This window comes from Dioscorea cayenensis, chromosome 20 (assembly GCF_009730915.1).
Source record: "Dioscorea cayenensis subsp. rotundata cultivar TDr96_F1 chromosome 20, TDr96_F1_v2_PseudoChromosome.rev07_lg8_w22 25.fasta, whole genome shotgun sequence".
Classification (NCBI taxonomy): domain Eukaryota; kingdom Viridiplantae; phylum Streptophyta; class Magnoliopsida; order Dioscoreales; family Dioscoreaceae; genus Dioscorea; species Dioscorea cayenensis.
The window spans coordinates 1,049,948-1,062,546 of record NC_052490.1 but is presented as its reverse complement, the minus strand read 5'-3'; the positions used below and the strand labels follow the sequence as shown (position 1 = coordinate 1,062,546).

At 40.7% G+C, this 12,599-nt stretch overlaps 1 non-coding gene across 1 annotated transcript; it reads right to left on the bottom strand.

Moving 5' to 3' along the window:
• Positions 1–2,920: 2,920 nt before the first annotated feature.
• Positions 2,921–3,027, bottom strand: LOC120252049. The gene has a single exon (XR_005533601.1). It is a non-coding gene; the product is annotated as a small nucleolar RNA R71 (small nucleolar RNA).
• Positions 3,028–12,599: the final 9,572 nt, after the last annotated feature.

Here is a 12,599-nt window from a genome sequence, read left to right as displayed (position 1 = left end):
AAAAACCAAACATTACGAGACATTCTCGAAAAGAAAATCATAGGATTATGGTTTTGATTTCAAAAATTTAAAAAAATAGGAGACACTACAAGAGAAAAATATGGAATTAGTGTTTGATTGAAAAGTAGGAGACATTCGAAAAAGAAAAAGAGGATTATGGTTTTGATAGAAAACCATAAAATAGGAGACGTTACGAAAACAAAACATAGGATTAAGGTTTTCATTTAAAAATGGGAGACATTACCAAAAAGAATGTAGGAATAGGTTTTTGATTGAAAGTAGGAGACATTTTGAAATGAAAACATACGACTAGGGTTTTGATTTAAAAACAAAAAAAATAAGAGACATTCCAAAAAGAAAAAGTAGAATTAGGGTTTTGAATAAAAAATAGAAAACATTCTGAAAAAAAAAACATGGAATGAGGGTTTTGATTCAAAATAAAAAAATAGGAGAGATTCTAAAAAAAAATATAGGATTAGGTCTTCAATCAAAACGTAAAATAGGAGATATTCCAAAAAAGAAAAATAGGATTACGGTTTTGATTAAAAAAATAGGAGATATTTTCAAAATAAAACATAGGGTGACGGCCTGATTCAGAACAAAAAAATAGGAGACATTCAGAAAAGAAAATATAGGAATAGGGTTTTGATTGAAAAATAGGAGACATTCCTAAAAGAAAACATAAACATTGATAAAAGAAAACACAGGATTAATTTTTTTATTAAAAATAGGAGATATTCCAAAAAGAAAACATGGGATTAGGGTTTTGATTAAAAAAATGAGAGACATTTCAAAATACAAACATAGGATTAGGGATTTTATTCAAAAATAGGAGGCATTGCCAAAAAAAAACATAGGAATAGTTTTTTGATTCAAAACTAAAAAATAGGAGACATAACGAAATAAAAATAGAGAATCCACATGAGCAAGCGTTAATTCCCCACTGGCATCCACAGGGGCTTGTGGATTCTCGATTCTAGCCTTTAAAAGCCGATATCAGCCCCAATTTCAGTATTCTTTTCTCCATCTTTCCCCAACTTGAGGGAGGGTGGCGGCTAGGGTTTTGATAGGTATTGGCCAGGGATTTGGAGAGGTTCTATGGCTCTGAGATCGTGCTCTGCTTGGATAAAGGTTAGTGGGAGAGCTTTCGTCGGCACCGATCCGGCGAGGTGTATCATAGGCCGGATAAAGGGACCCTTGCACGAATAGAGTACTCTCCACAAGACCATCGTCAAGACTATCAAGGAGGTTTTCTCTGGATTCTTTGCTTTTACATTTGATTTCATTGATTGTACTTAGCTCCATGGAGAGCTAAATCCCCTAGTGGGTACTGGGGTATTTGTGAACCCTAGGATGTATTCATTTCATTGAATCTCTTTATTATGCTTTAAATTAATTGATGTTTTATTTAAGTTCCAATCTTGAATGCTTAATGGTATGAATGCTCCATTAGAGTGACACTAGGGTTGAGAGTTCTTGTTGGTAACCCTTGTGAGTGAGTGACACACCACGAGAGTTAGACAAAGCTAAATTGGAGAGGATTGAGAGGGTGAGTCGAGAGGTAGCGGAGCGTCCCCTTTCTCCTCTGGTGTGATTTATTCTACCTCCATTTCCTCAAGTTCTTTGTTGTCATAGTAGAGTGAATGGGCTAAAGGATGACCTTCTGCTGGGGCTTAGTTGCGGGTGCAATTGAGTGAAGAGTTGAAGTGATTTTAACACCTAGGGCTTAACTATAGCTAGGGACCTTCCACCTAAACTAATGGGTTAGGTCTACATTTAGGAAGAGGATTTATCATTTGGAATCCCTAGAACTCATTGCAATTCTATATGAGTGGGAGGTTGAGTGGGTATTCAATTTTTCCTCCGGGACATGTATAGAGTTAGGCATGGTTGACCTTAGATTTGGGACCATGTATTCTAGGATCTCCATGACTTATTATTGCATCAGTTAGAAAGTATTATAGAGGGCTCTTGCACTTGAAATGATTATCCTAGGCGGAACAATATTCGGGTAGCCCATTTATATCGATTACCTTACCTTCTCCTTTACTTGTGCTCTCTTTCTTGTTCTTTTACTTTTGTGTTATTTTACATCTCGTCACACATATCACTATTCATCTTTCACTTAATTAAGAAACAATTTAAGTGTTTTTATTCCCTACTCCATGTGGATACGAAACCCCACTCATCTGAGATTTTATTACTTCGATAAAACCGTGCACTTGTGGGACATACGCAAGGGCATTGTCAAGTTTTTGACGCCATTGCCGGGTAGTAGGTGTTTAGAGTTACTTTGCACTTTGTTTTCTTAGCTATTCAGTCATTTAATCTAGTTCATTTCTTCTTATTCTATTATTGTTCTGATTTCTTTTCTTTCTTTTTGGTGTAGCTCCAAGTTATGACCAGAGGGAACCCCTCAATATTGATTGAAGGAGATCCTGAGCTTAAACGTACACTTAGAAAAAAAGGAAAAAACATGTGCGAGAATTGTCTAATCTATCTGATTTGGAATTAGAAGAATTTGAAAGCACGGCAGAACAGAATGAGCAACAACTGATATTATCCGATTAATTCAGACCTTTAGTATTGGGGACACAATCAAGTATTGTGCATCCCCTGATTACAACTCAGAACTTTGAGGTAAAGCTGGCATTCATCCACATATTGCGGCAATACGCACAGTTCAATGGTTTGGCCGATGAGGATTCAAACAGTCATATATAGAACTTTCTTGAGGTGTGTGATATGCTTAAGATAAACGGGGTGATGGATGATGCCATCATGTTGAGGTCCTTCCCATTTTCCTTAAAAAAGGAGAGTGAAGCAGTGGCTACACTCATTACCTAGAGCATCGATTACCACATGGGAGGAGATGGTAGAAGCTTTTCTAGCCCGTAATTTCCCTCCTGGAAAATCTACAAAGCTTAGGAATGAGATCTCGTCCTATGTACAGTCAAAATTGGAGTCTATATTTGAAACATAGGAAAGGTTCAAGGAGATCCTGATAAAGTGCCCGCAACAAGGTTTCCCGGAGTAGATGATTGTTCAGACCTTTTACAACGGGTTGAATCCGAGTACAAGGCAACTCTTGGATACGGCAGTAGGAGGTACCTTAGGTAGCAAGACCCCCGGTGAGGCCCATCAATTAATTAAAGAAATGTGGTTAAATAGATACCAATGGAATGCTAGGGAGAAGAAAAAGATAGCCGTGCTCCATGAGATAGATGCAAGAACTTTCATTGGCGGCTCAAGTGGAATCATTGCGTAAGAAGTTAGATCTTCTAACTCGAATAGAGTGATGGCTCGTGACTACTTGCACGGGTGTGGTGGAAGACATGCCCCTCCGATTGCTCGATCTCTATTGGTGATGCATCTTCGGGTTGAGAATGTCAATTTTGTGGGTAATGCAATGAGGAACCAAGGGAATCCATATAGCAACACCTATAATCCGAGGTTAGAAGAATCATCCCAATTTTTTTCATGAGCAACCAAGGTCCACAAAAAGACCATGGGGCCACCAGAGTTTCCAATAACAACAAGCCCCAAAAACATGGAAAAACTGAGTTTTCGTGTTTGGGAGACCCGAATGACCGATTTGGAGAAGGCGTTGACTAGGTTAGTGTAATCGTCCGATATAAGGTTTCAATCAGTCGAGGCTACACTTCGCAACCACACCGCCTTTTTGTACAATCTTGAAAATCAAGTGGGGCAAATTGCAAAGTCTCTATCGGAAAGGCCACAAGGAAACTTTCCGGGTAATACTGAAACCAACTCTAGAGAGCATGTAAAGGCGATCACTTTGAGAAGTGGTCATGAGGTTAAAGGTAGGCTTCCGAGTGAGAGGCTCAATGAACACGCACCTGAGGTTATAGAGGTTGAGGACGGGGTAAGCAAAGAGAAGGAGGTGGCACCCCCACCTTTCAAGCCAAGAATCCCTTATCCCTCTAGATTAAAGAATAACCAAGGGGATGAACAGTACAAGAAGTTCCTGAGTTTGTTCAACCAACTCCACATCAATATTCCTTTTGGTGAGGCATTGGACCAAATGCCTAAGTATGCAAAATTCTTGAAGGACTTGTTGACTAACAAGAGAAAGTTGGAGGAGAGTGCTTCAATGATCTTAGATTCGTCTTGCTCGGTGGTGTTGCAAAAGAACATGCCGAACAAGAAGAAAGATCCGGGAAGCTTCATCATTATGTGTAATATTGGCAATTTGGGTGAAGAAATAGCATTGGCAAACTCAAGAGCCAGTATCAACGTCATGCCATACACCTTCTTTCAGAAGCTAGGCTTGGGCGAGCCTAGACCCACCTGGACAATTTTGCAATCGACGGATAGAACGGTGGGACATCCAAGGATTATAATCGAAGATGTGCTTGTCAAGGTAGACAAGTACATTTTTCCTATAGATTTTGTGGTGCTAGACATCGATTCGGATGCCAATGTACCTTTGATACTTGGGAGTCCATTCTTGCACACTTCCAAGGCATTGATTGACATAGACGGCGGGGAGCTAATATTGAGAGTTGGAGATGACAAGCTCACATACCGCCTTACTGAAGCCATGCGGCATTCTTTGGATTTCGATGATACTTTGTATTTTCTAAACACTAGTGATGAGATTGTTGATGAATACATGCAGGAAATGTTTAATCCGGACCCGTATGAGTGTTTATCTGACCAAGAGATGGAAAATGAAGAAGTTATGATGCTTGGTTTGACTAAAGAAGTACCATCTACTTCGGGGATCTTGTAGAAGGTGCTCCGGAAGATGAAGAGGGTGAAGACACACCACCGGAAATGCTCCAAGGCTATTGGAGACGCGCATGAACCGAAGAAATTGGATGCATTATTGATATGTAGACCCAAGCCCGATAACTCCCCCTCTACCTTTAAGAGACTTTGTTCATCATGCTTTCAAGCTATAGGTAAGAGGGCTACTTTCATCTATGAACCCCCGTAAGGTAAGACAAGGTATGTCAAGATTAGTGATGTAAAACAAGCACTTCTTTGGAGGCAACCCATGTTTTTAATGTTTTTCTAGTTTTTAGTTATTATTTGTATGAATAAGGCTTTAAGTGTTGGTGTCTTGATTCTTAGATGTTTTTGCTGTGATTTTCTTGTGGACATTATGGTGTTATCATGTGCCTAATCATGTGTGGTGAAGAATCTTGGTTGTTTGAGCATATTTTTCGTGTTTTCTCTGGTTAAAAATTTAGGCAGGCTCTGAGTGTATATATTTGTTTAGGAATTCTCTGCAGAGCTTGCAAAGTTCTCTAAGTGTCCCGAGACAACACACGCCTGTGTCGAATTTCTGTACGAGCGTGCGTTTTCGTTCAGAGCACATCCAGAGACGGCACAAGGGTGTGGACTCGCAACCGTGAGCGACCATGTGATTCCCGCATGGCCGTGGGTAATTTCCACATGAGCGTACATTTTCCTGCAGAGACTTAGCAAATTATCCCGATAGCACACAGGGACGTGGACTCATCCCTGTGGGTGAAACTGTGATAAAAGCAGGGGCGTGGATATTTTCTGCACGCCCATGTGGATCTCTACAGAAGAGCTCTCTGCATCCCGAGAAGACACAGGGGTGTGTGTTCGCCCCTGTGAGTTGGGCTTGTGAATGTCCACGCCTGTGCGGAATTCCCGCACGGGCGTACAGAACACTTAGCGATTTTTCTCGCTTGGACAGAGAAGACACAGGGGCGTACGATTGCCCCTGTGGGTCGGGTGCACGGGCGTGGGTATTTCCCGCATGCCCATGTGGATGCATTCAAAGAGATTGACTATTATGCCGAGAGCACACAGGGGAGTGTGTGTGCCTTGTGGCTCTCCCCTGATAGAGGCGCATGGCGTGCGTAATTTCCGCATGCCCGTGTGGATGTACAGAATGCCAATAGGCGCAGGTTCCTTTTAAAGGATCGCCGTTCCTTCTCATCCTAACATTTTCCATTTGTCTGAGAGCAATCTCAAATCATTTCCCGACCTCGCATTGCTAATTTGGAAAGATTTTTACTTGGTTTTCCGACCGACTCAAGGTTTTCAATCTCAACTTGTCGGTAAGCCCTATCTTTTGTTTTCTTCACCAATTCTTGATTTTAATCGATGAAACTAGTTAATAATGCTTCATTTCTACAATTAGAATAATTACGCATGTTTAGAATGAAGTTAGAAGTGATTTAATGGTGTATTTTTGGATTTTTGGGGCACGGCGGTGCGTTTTTCACGACCCGTGGATCCACACGGGCGTCTGGAAATTCCACGTGACCATGTAGATTTCTGCAGCATTACTTAATTAACTAGTTTGATCGATTTTCTTTCAAATTTTGTAGATTACGGGACCTCGGTCAAAGAAACAAGAAGAGAAATAGCCGCGTGAGTCATCCCCCTCGAGTCCGAGATCATGAGATTCATAATCCCTGAGCATCAGGCTCGTTTTAAGCGTCTACCGAGACTTTGGTTCTGACAGACTCAATACCTGCACACGAGCATATTGAGAGATTTACATCAGAGAGATGAGTTCGCAGATGAGGTCGAGGATCTTGTTTTAGTGGGTAGATGGAGGCAGTTATTGTCGACTAGCTAGCCAGCCATTTGTGAGCTTACACTTGAGGTCTTATCGTCATTCGAGTTCGATAGATTTTATGCGAGGTTCGACAGCCTCGACGCCATTTAGTTCAGAGCATTTGGACATTACTATAGCATGAGCATCACTCAGTTTTCATTTCAACTTGGCTTGTTCGAGGAGGCATTTACAAACACTGAGGAGTCGTCCCAGTTACCGACAGATTTCCCTTGAGCGTTTACCTTACACTGACCTTACCAATCATTATGTAGTCAGGGCCAGTATGAGTCGGGGGTGTCCAAGGCCACGTGCCTTTCCCAACCTGCAAACCGATATTTACACGCCATTCTGAGCAGGTCGGTGGATGGCCGTGGTGATTGCAATGGCATTTTGAGCCGGCAGCAGCTTCTGTACTTGTATTTGATGGTGCAGTGATGATAGCAATGGCGTTCTGAGACAGCAGAAGCTTCTGTACTTGTATTCGATGGTGCAGTGCATATCGATTCATCTAGGGTACATCATCGCAGAGTATATTCGACATCAGGTTGGCCCCTACATTACGAGACTAGTTTTGGGCATGGGTCTCTTGGACACGATTCGCGGGGCTGAGAAGACGAGTACACCTGCGCCCCTGAGCCTAGAGATGATGGCATTGATGGGTATGGTCCGCAGGGTTCAGACCGGAGTTTATGCTCTGGTGCTATCAGCTCCAAAGATAGTTTAGGATGAGGGTGATGATGCCGAGGCTTCTCAGCATGCACCCGAGCCTCAGCCAGCACCGATGGAGACCGAGGCACCTCCGGTGGTAGAGGATACACCCCTAGTATGCATGTTTTCACCATCTCAAGCCCATGATCGCCTTGAGAAGCTCGAGAGTGCGATGGGGGTGATATATACAGAGGTAGCTAAGGTTCAAGTAGAGATTACTAAGATTCAGGCTATGCATGTCGCGCAGTATACAGAGTTCATGGCACGTTTCGACACATTACAGTAGATTTTACAGCGAGACATCGCCTGGTCATTTGTCTTGCGGTCGAGGACTCCTCAAGCCCTTCCGGTATCACCATCACCACGTCCACCAGCACCCTTCGATCTAGCACCCGCAGCAGCAGAAGTGCCAGAGCACGGCATGGACACTTGACTTTCTTTCATTTCATTTTGGACTTGTATATTCAGAAAGGACTTTCCTTTTGAGTTTATTTTCATTTTATGGTCTCGAGTTGTATTCATTGCCTTATCTTTTATATACTCGAGTTGTTTTTGTTTCATTGAGCTTCACTAAACTTGCTCGTGTATGCGTGCAGATGTTCTTGTCATCATGGGAATTGAGACTTTGTCATAGGCACGGCCAATAGTGCTTCGGCACTTGGCCGTGTGTGCTTCACAACCTGTTGGAACATCACTCCGAAGGATTTAGCTCCATCGAATGCAACATTAGGAGTTAGGGGAGTATTGTTTTGATTGCTTCTCCCACATTTGTTCTTGATTGATATAAATTATGAGTGAGCCTACATGTGTACATTGGGGACAATGTACAACTTAGTGTGGGGGGAGTTTCATAGTGCACACATCTCTTTTATATTAATTTTGATTGATATACATGCTCACATAGCCAATGGTGGTTCACCTTAGTTGCAATGATTGTATTCTTGAGTTTAGAAGAATTTTTAACATTGATTGTCTTCATGGTCTACTTTTTGCTTGAATTTGTAGGATTATTTGCCCCATTAACACTTGTTGCACTACTCACTCTTTAAACTCTTTTGGAAACTCATGTTTGATGCTACAGGGACTAGTTATTTTTGTTTTTTTAGTTATTTGTGAAAAAACAATTTGGTGAAATGAAAAGAAAGAACAAAATAGTTTAATTGTTTATTTGTGCTTGTTGGGTGGAAAGAGCTACCACCTATAAAGTATGAAGTACTCTCATAAGTCGGATACTAGTTATGCCCTAATGAGAAAAAGTGCTATCTCATAGGATGAGTGAAAGCTACCACCTCGAAAGTGTGAAAGCCACCTTAGCGGCAGCTTTGGAAAAGGCTACCTTAGAGGATGTGTGAAGCTACTACCATCTTTGAAATTTTTTTACCTTTTATAGATAAATAAGTCCCCTGTACTTAGAACTTTGAGAAGTATACTTTGGATTGTTTTGAGTGAGTTCACATACTTGCACAATTTCGGGTTTGTTGTCCTTTTTTATTCAAGTTTTTAGCTAGAGCATTCATTTTTCGTATTTTGTGTTGAAATTTCCCTTACTTGTAGAATGCTCTCTTTGTATGCTTTGGTTAACGTAAGGCCAAGCATTTACAATATTTTTGTCATCTATGCACATAATGTTTTAATTTTTTCTTGAAGACAAGCAAAAGCTTAAGTGTGGGGGAGTTTGATAAGTGCTTGTGCGATAAGAATGTTAAGTGTTCTTTACTTATGATGAGCATTACTTTTATCAGGTTTAAATGCTAATATGGATTCCCGATTCCAGCCATTTAAAAGCCGATTTCAGTACCAATTTTAGCATTCTTTCCTCCATCTTTTCCCCAACTTGAGAGATAGTGGTGGCTAGGGTTTTGAGAGGTATTAGCTAGGGATTTGGAGAGGTTCTACGGCTCAGGTGAGGTGTATCCTAGCCTGAACAAAGGGACCCTTGGATGTGTAGAGGACTCTCCACAAGGCCATCACCACGACTAGTGAGAGGGGTTTCTATGGATTCTTTGCTTTTACATTTGATTTCATTGATTGTAATTAGCTCCAAGGAGAGCTAAATCCCCTAGTGGGTACTTGGGTATTTAATGAACCCTAGGATGTATTCGTTTCATTGAATCTGTTTTTTATGCTTTCAATTAATTGATGTTTTATTTGAGTTCCTATCTTGAATGCTTGATTGTATGAATGCTCCCTTAGAATGACACTAGGGTTGAGAGTTCTTGTTGGTAACCCTTGTGAGTAAGTGACACACCACGAGAGTTAGACAAAGGTAGATTGGAGAGGGTTGAGAGGGTGAGTCGAGAGGTTTCGAAGCATCCCCTTTCCGCTCCGGTGTGATTTATTCTACCTCCATTTCCTCAAGTTCTTTGTAGTCATAGTAGAGTGAATGGGCTAAAGGACGACCTTCCGTTGGTCTTAGTTGCAGCTACAATTGAGTGAAGAGTTGAAGTGATTTTAGCACGTAGGGCTTAACTGTAGCTAGGGATCTTCCACTGGACCAAAGTGTTAGGTCTATATCTAGGAATAGGATTTATCATTTGGAATCCCTAGAACTCATTACAATTTTGTACGAGTGCGAGGTTGAGAGGTTATTCAATTTTTCGTCCGGGACATGTATAGAATTAGGCATGATTGACCTTAGATTTAGGACCATGTATTTTATGATCTCCACGACTCATTATTGCATCAGTTAGAAAGTATAATAGAGGGTTCTTGTAGTTGAAATGATTGTCCTAGGCGGAACAATATCTAGGTACCCTATTTATATCGATTGCCTTATCTTCTCTGTTACTTGTGCTCTCTTTCTTGTTCTTTTACTTTTGTGTTATTTTACATCTTGTCACACATATCACTATTGATCTTTCACTTAGTTAAGAAATAATTTAAGTGTTTTTATTCCTTACTCCCTGTGGATACAATACCCCACTCATCTGGGATTTTATTAGTTTGCCAAACCCGTGCACTTGCGGGACATATGCAAAGGGTGTTGTCAAAGTCCCTGAGGTTTCACAACCCTACCCCACAAGGGGTACTACTATATTGCTTGTGTGTGACCCGTATACTTGCAGAGAACACATCACCAACTTCATTCATTTCCAGGTTTTTGGCGCGTTACATCGTATGAGCCTTACTGAGTTTTCTATCCATTTAGGCTTATACGATGCCGAGTTTATGCACACCGCTACCTATGACGTCTTGCTTACCTCCAGATCGGCAGAAGAGTCACTTAGTGATGCCTGGTGACGATTGAGTTCATGTCTGACTTATGATCACCGTCAAATCAAGGCTACCGCACTCCACTCCCCAGTGTTGCGCTAATCCATTTCCTGCTTAGTCACACTCTGACAGGTGGCGGTGACAGGACAGGAATCGTCAGTTTGTGAGATTTTGATTTTATATTTAGCATGGTGGACGGGTTTCACATGCATTTAGGATATGAGATCGCTATATCTATTTCTCATCAGGGGCCATCTCCTCATATCAGCCCATATATTACTTGGTTGGTCCGCCATCTTGGCGACCTTCAGGGGACCCATAGGATACAAGTGGTAGGAGGTGTGCCTCTGATGTCCCTCGAGGCATTGCGTTTGATGAGGATGGCGCACAGGGTTTAGACTGCCCGAGGGACCGAGTACAGGGTCACGTCACCCGATGATCCACTATTTATGGATATTGATACCCCTACCCTTCCATCATAGGCCAACTCTTCTCGTCTCCGATCATGGTCACTACCTCACGCTCCCGAGTGAATTTTGTGTTCATCCGCTGAGTTTTGATGGCTACGCAGAGCGTGGTATGCATTACCGAGCACTTGGGGCTGCGGTTATCTCTGGAGCCTACCTCCCCTTTGAGGCCAACTCGGCATGTTGGCATGGATTCTGCAAATTTGGGGGATTCGGACACCTCTGCCACTCCCTCTGATGATGATTCTTGCATTGAGAGTGCTACTTTCTGATTCTTTGTTTTGATTTTCTTTGTTCCTTGTGGTTTTTTAGTTAACCTCCTAGTGCGTGCAAGAGTGAGTGATTTTTACTCACAGTTATGTAAAAGAATCTAGCATTTTTTTTTCTTGATTTGTACAATTTTACAGGGCTATTTTTTGCTATGTTTTTCAGTGAAAATCACCAAATAATTTTATGAGGATTTTTATTATCTCCAAAGGAAGGCTTATTGAGATTCATGTTATTTACCAGCTTGGTGTTTCCAGGTTAATTTATGTCCTTCTAAAAGGCATTGCTGCTGATGCGGGTACTTTCGGTGGTTTGCTTTGTATTTGATGTGTGTTCATTTTGGTTAGTGTCATATGGGATCATCTAAGAAACTCTAAACACCATAAACCCTAGCAAAACTAGAAAATAAATGAACAAAAATTTGATTGATTGACCCATTAAGTTCAAGTTTAGGTTGGTATTTTGGAAAACCCCATGTTTTTGAAGGTTAGGTTCGGGTCGAGTAAAAAAATATTTTAGTTACATGACTCAAATTGGGTTTAATATAATTCACTATTGTACAATAATATATAAGTTTAAAAAGGTGAAAATCCTAGTTTCTGATTGTTGCAAATTTCAATTTTTATATAAACCTTGCCTTTATATACTATACAAATGAGCTCAAAAATGCTTTTTATTATCATTGATTTTAAAAAATTTTCAATTCATTTGCCATCATTAGATTATTCATTTCATTTAATATTTTTAATGATATCATATTGTTTTTCCTAAAATGATTTTCCAATAATTTAATCATTAATATGAAAATAAATGATCCATTCAGTTTTGGGTGGTATCTGACATGCAAAATTGGCTAACTAGTCAACTAGCTACCGATAGGTATGGATTGTGTTGCCTTTCCCAAAACTAAATAAATTTGTGTCGGGTAAAAAATTTTTGATTCTGGTTAGGTAGCCAACCAATGCCCATGACACCTCTAGTAACTGAAACAATAGAATAGATTTGGTATCTCAAGAAAAGGATGTTGGGCACAACTTGTCCAACATACTTGCACCTCTCAAGGCCTTTTTGGCTTACACTTATAGCCTTGTATTTTCAGTTATGTTGCTCTAAAAGTAAAAGAGTTCTACAATATGACATTTTCTACAAAATGGTTGTCAATCCCACATCCACTTTTACGAAAACTTATAGTTCTCTTCAAACAATACGCACCCCTATCCCTTTTGGAGTACCACTTCTGTAGCTATTAAATGAGGCATGTGCTAATGTAAAGATGATTATGGCCCCTTTTAGTTTCAAATCTCATGGTAGATTTACTTGATTAGATTAGTGATGAGGAGAAGCTAAATGATGGTAAAACTCAACTAATTGAAAGA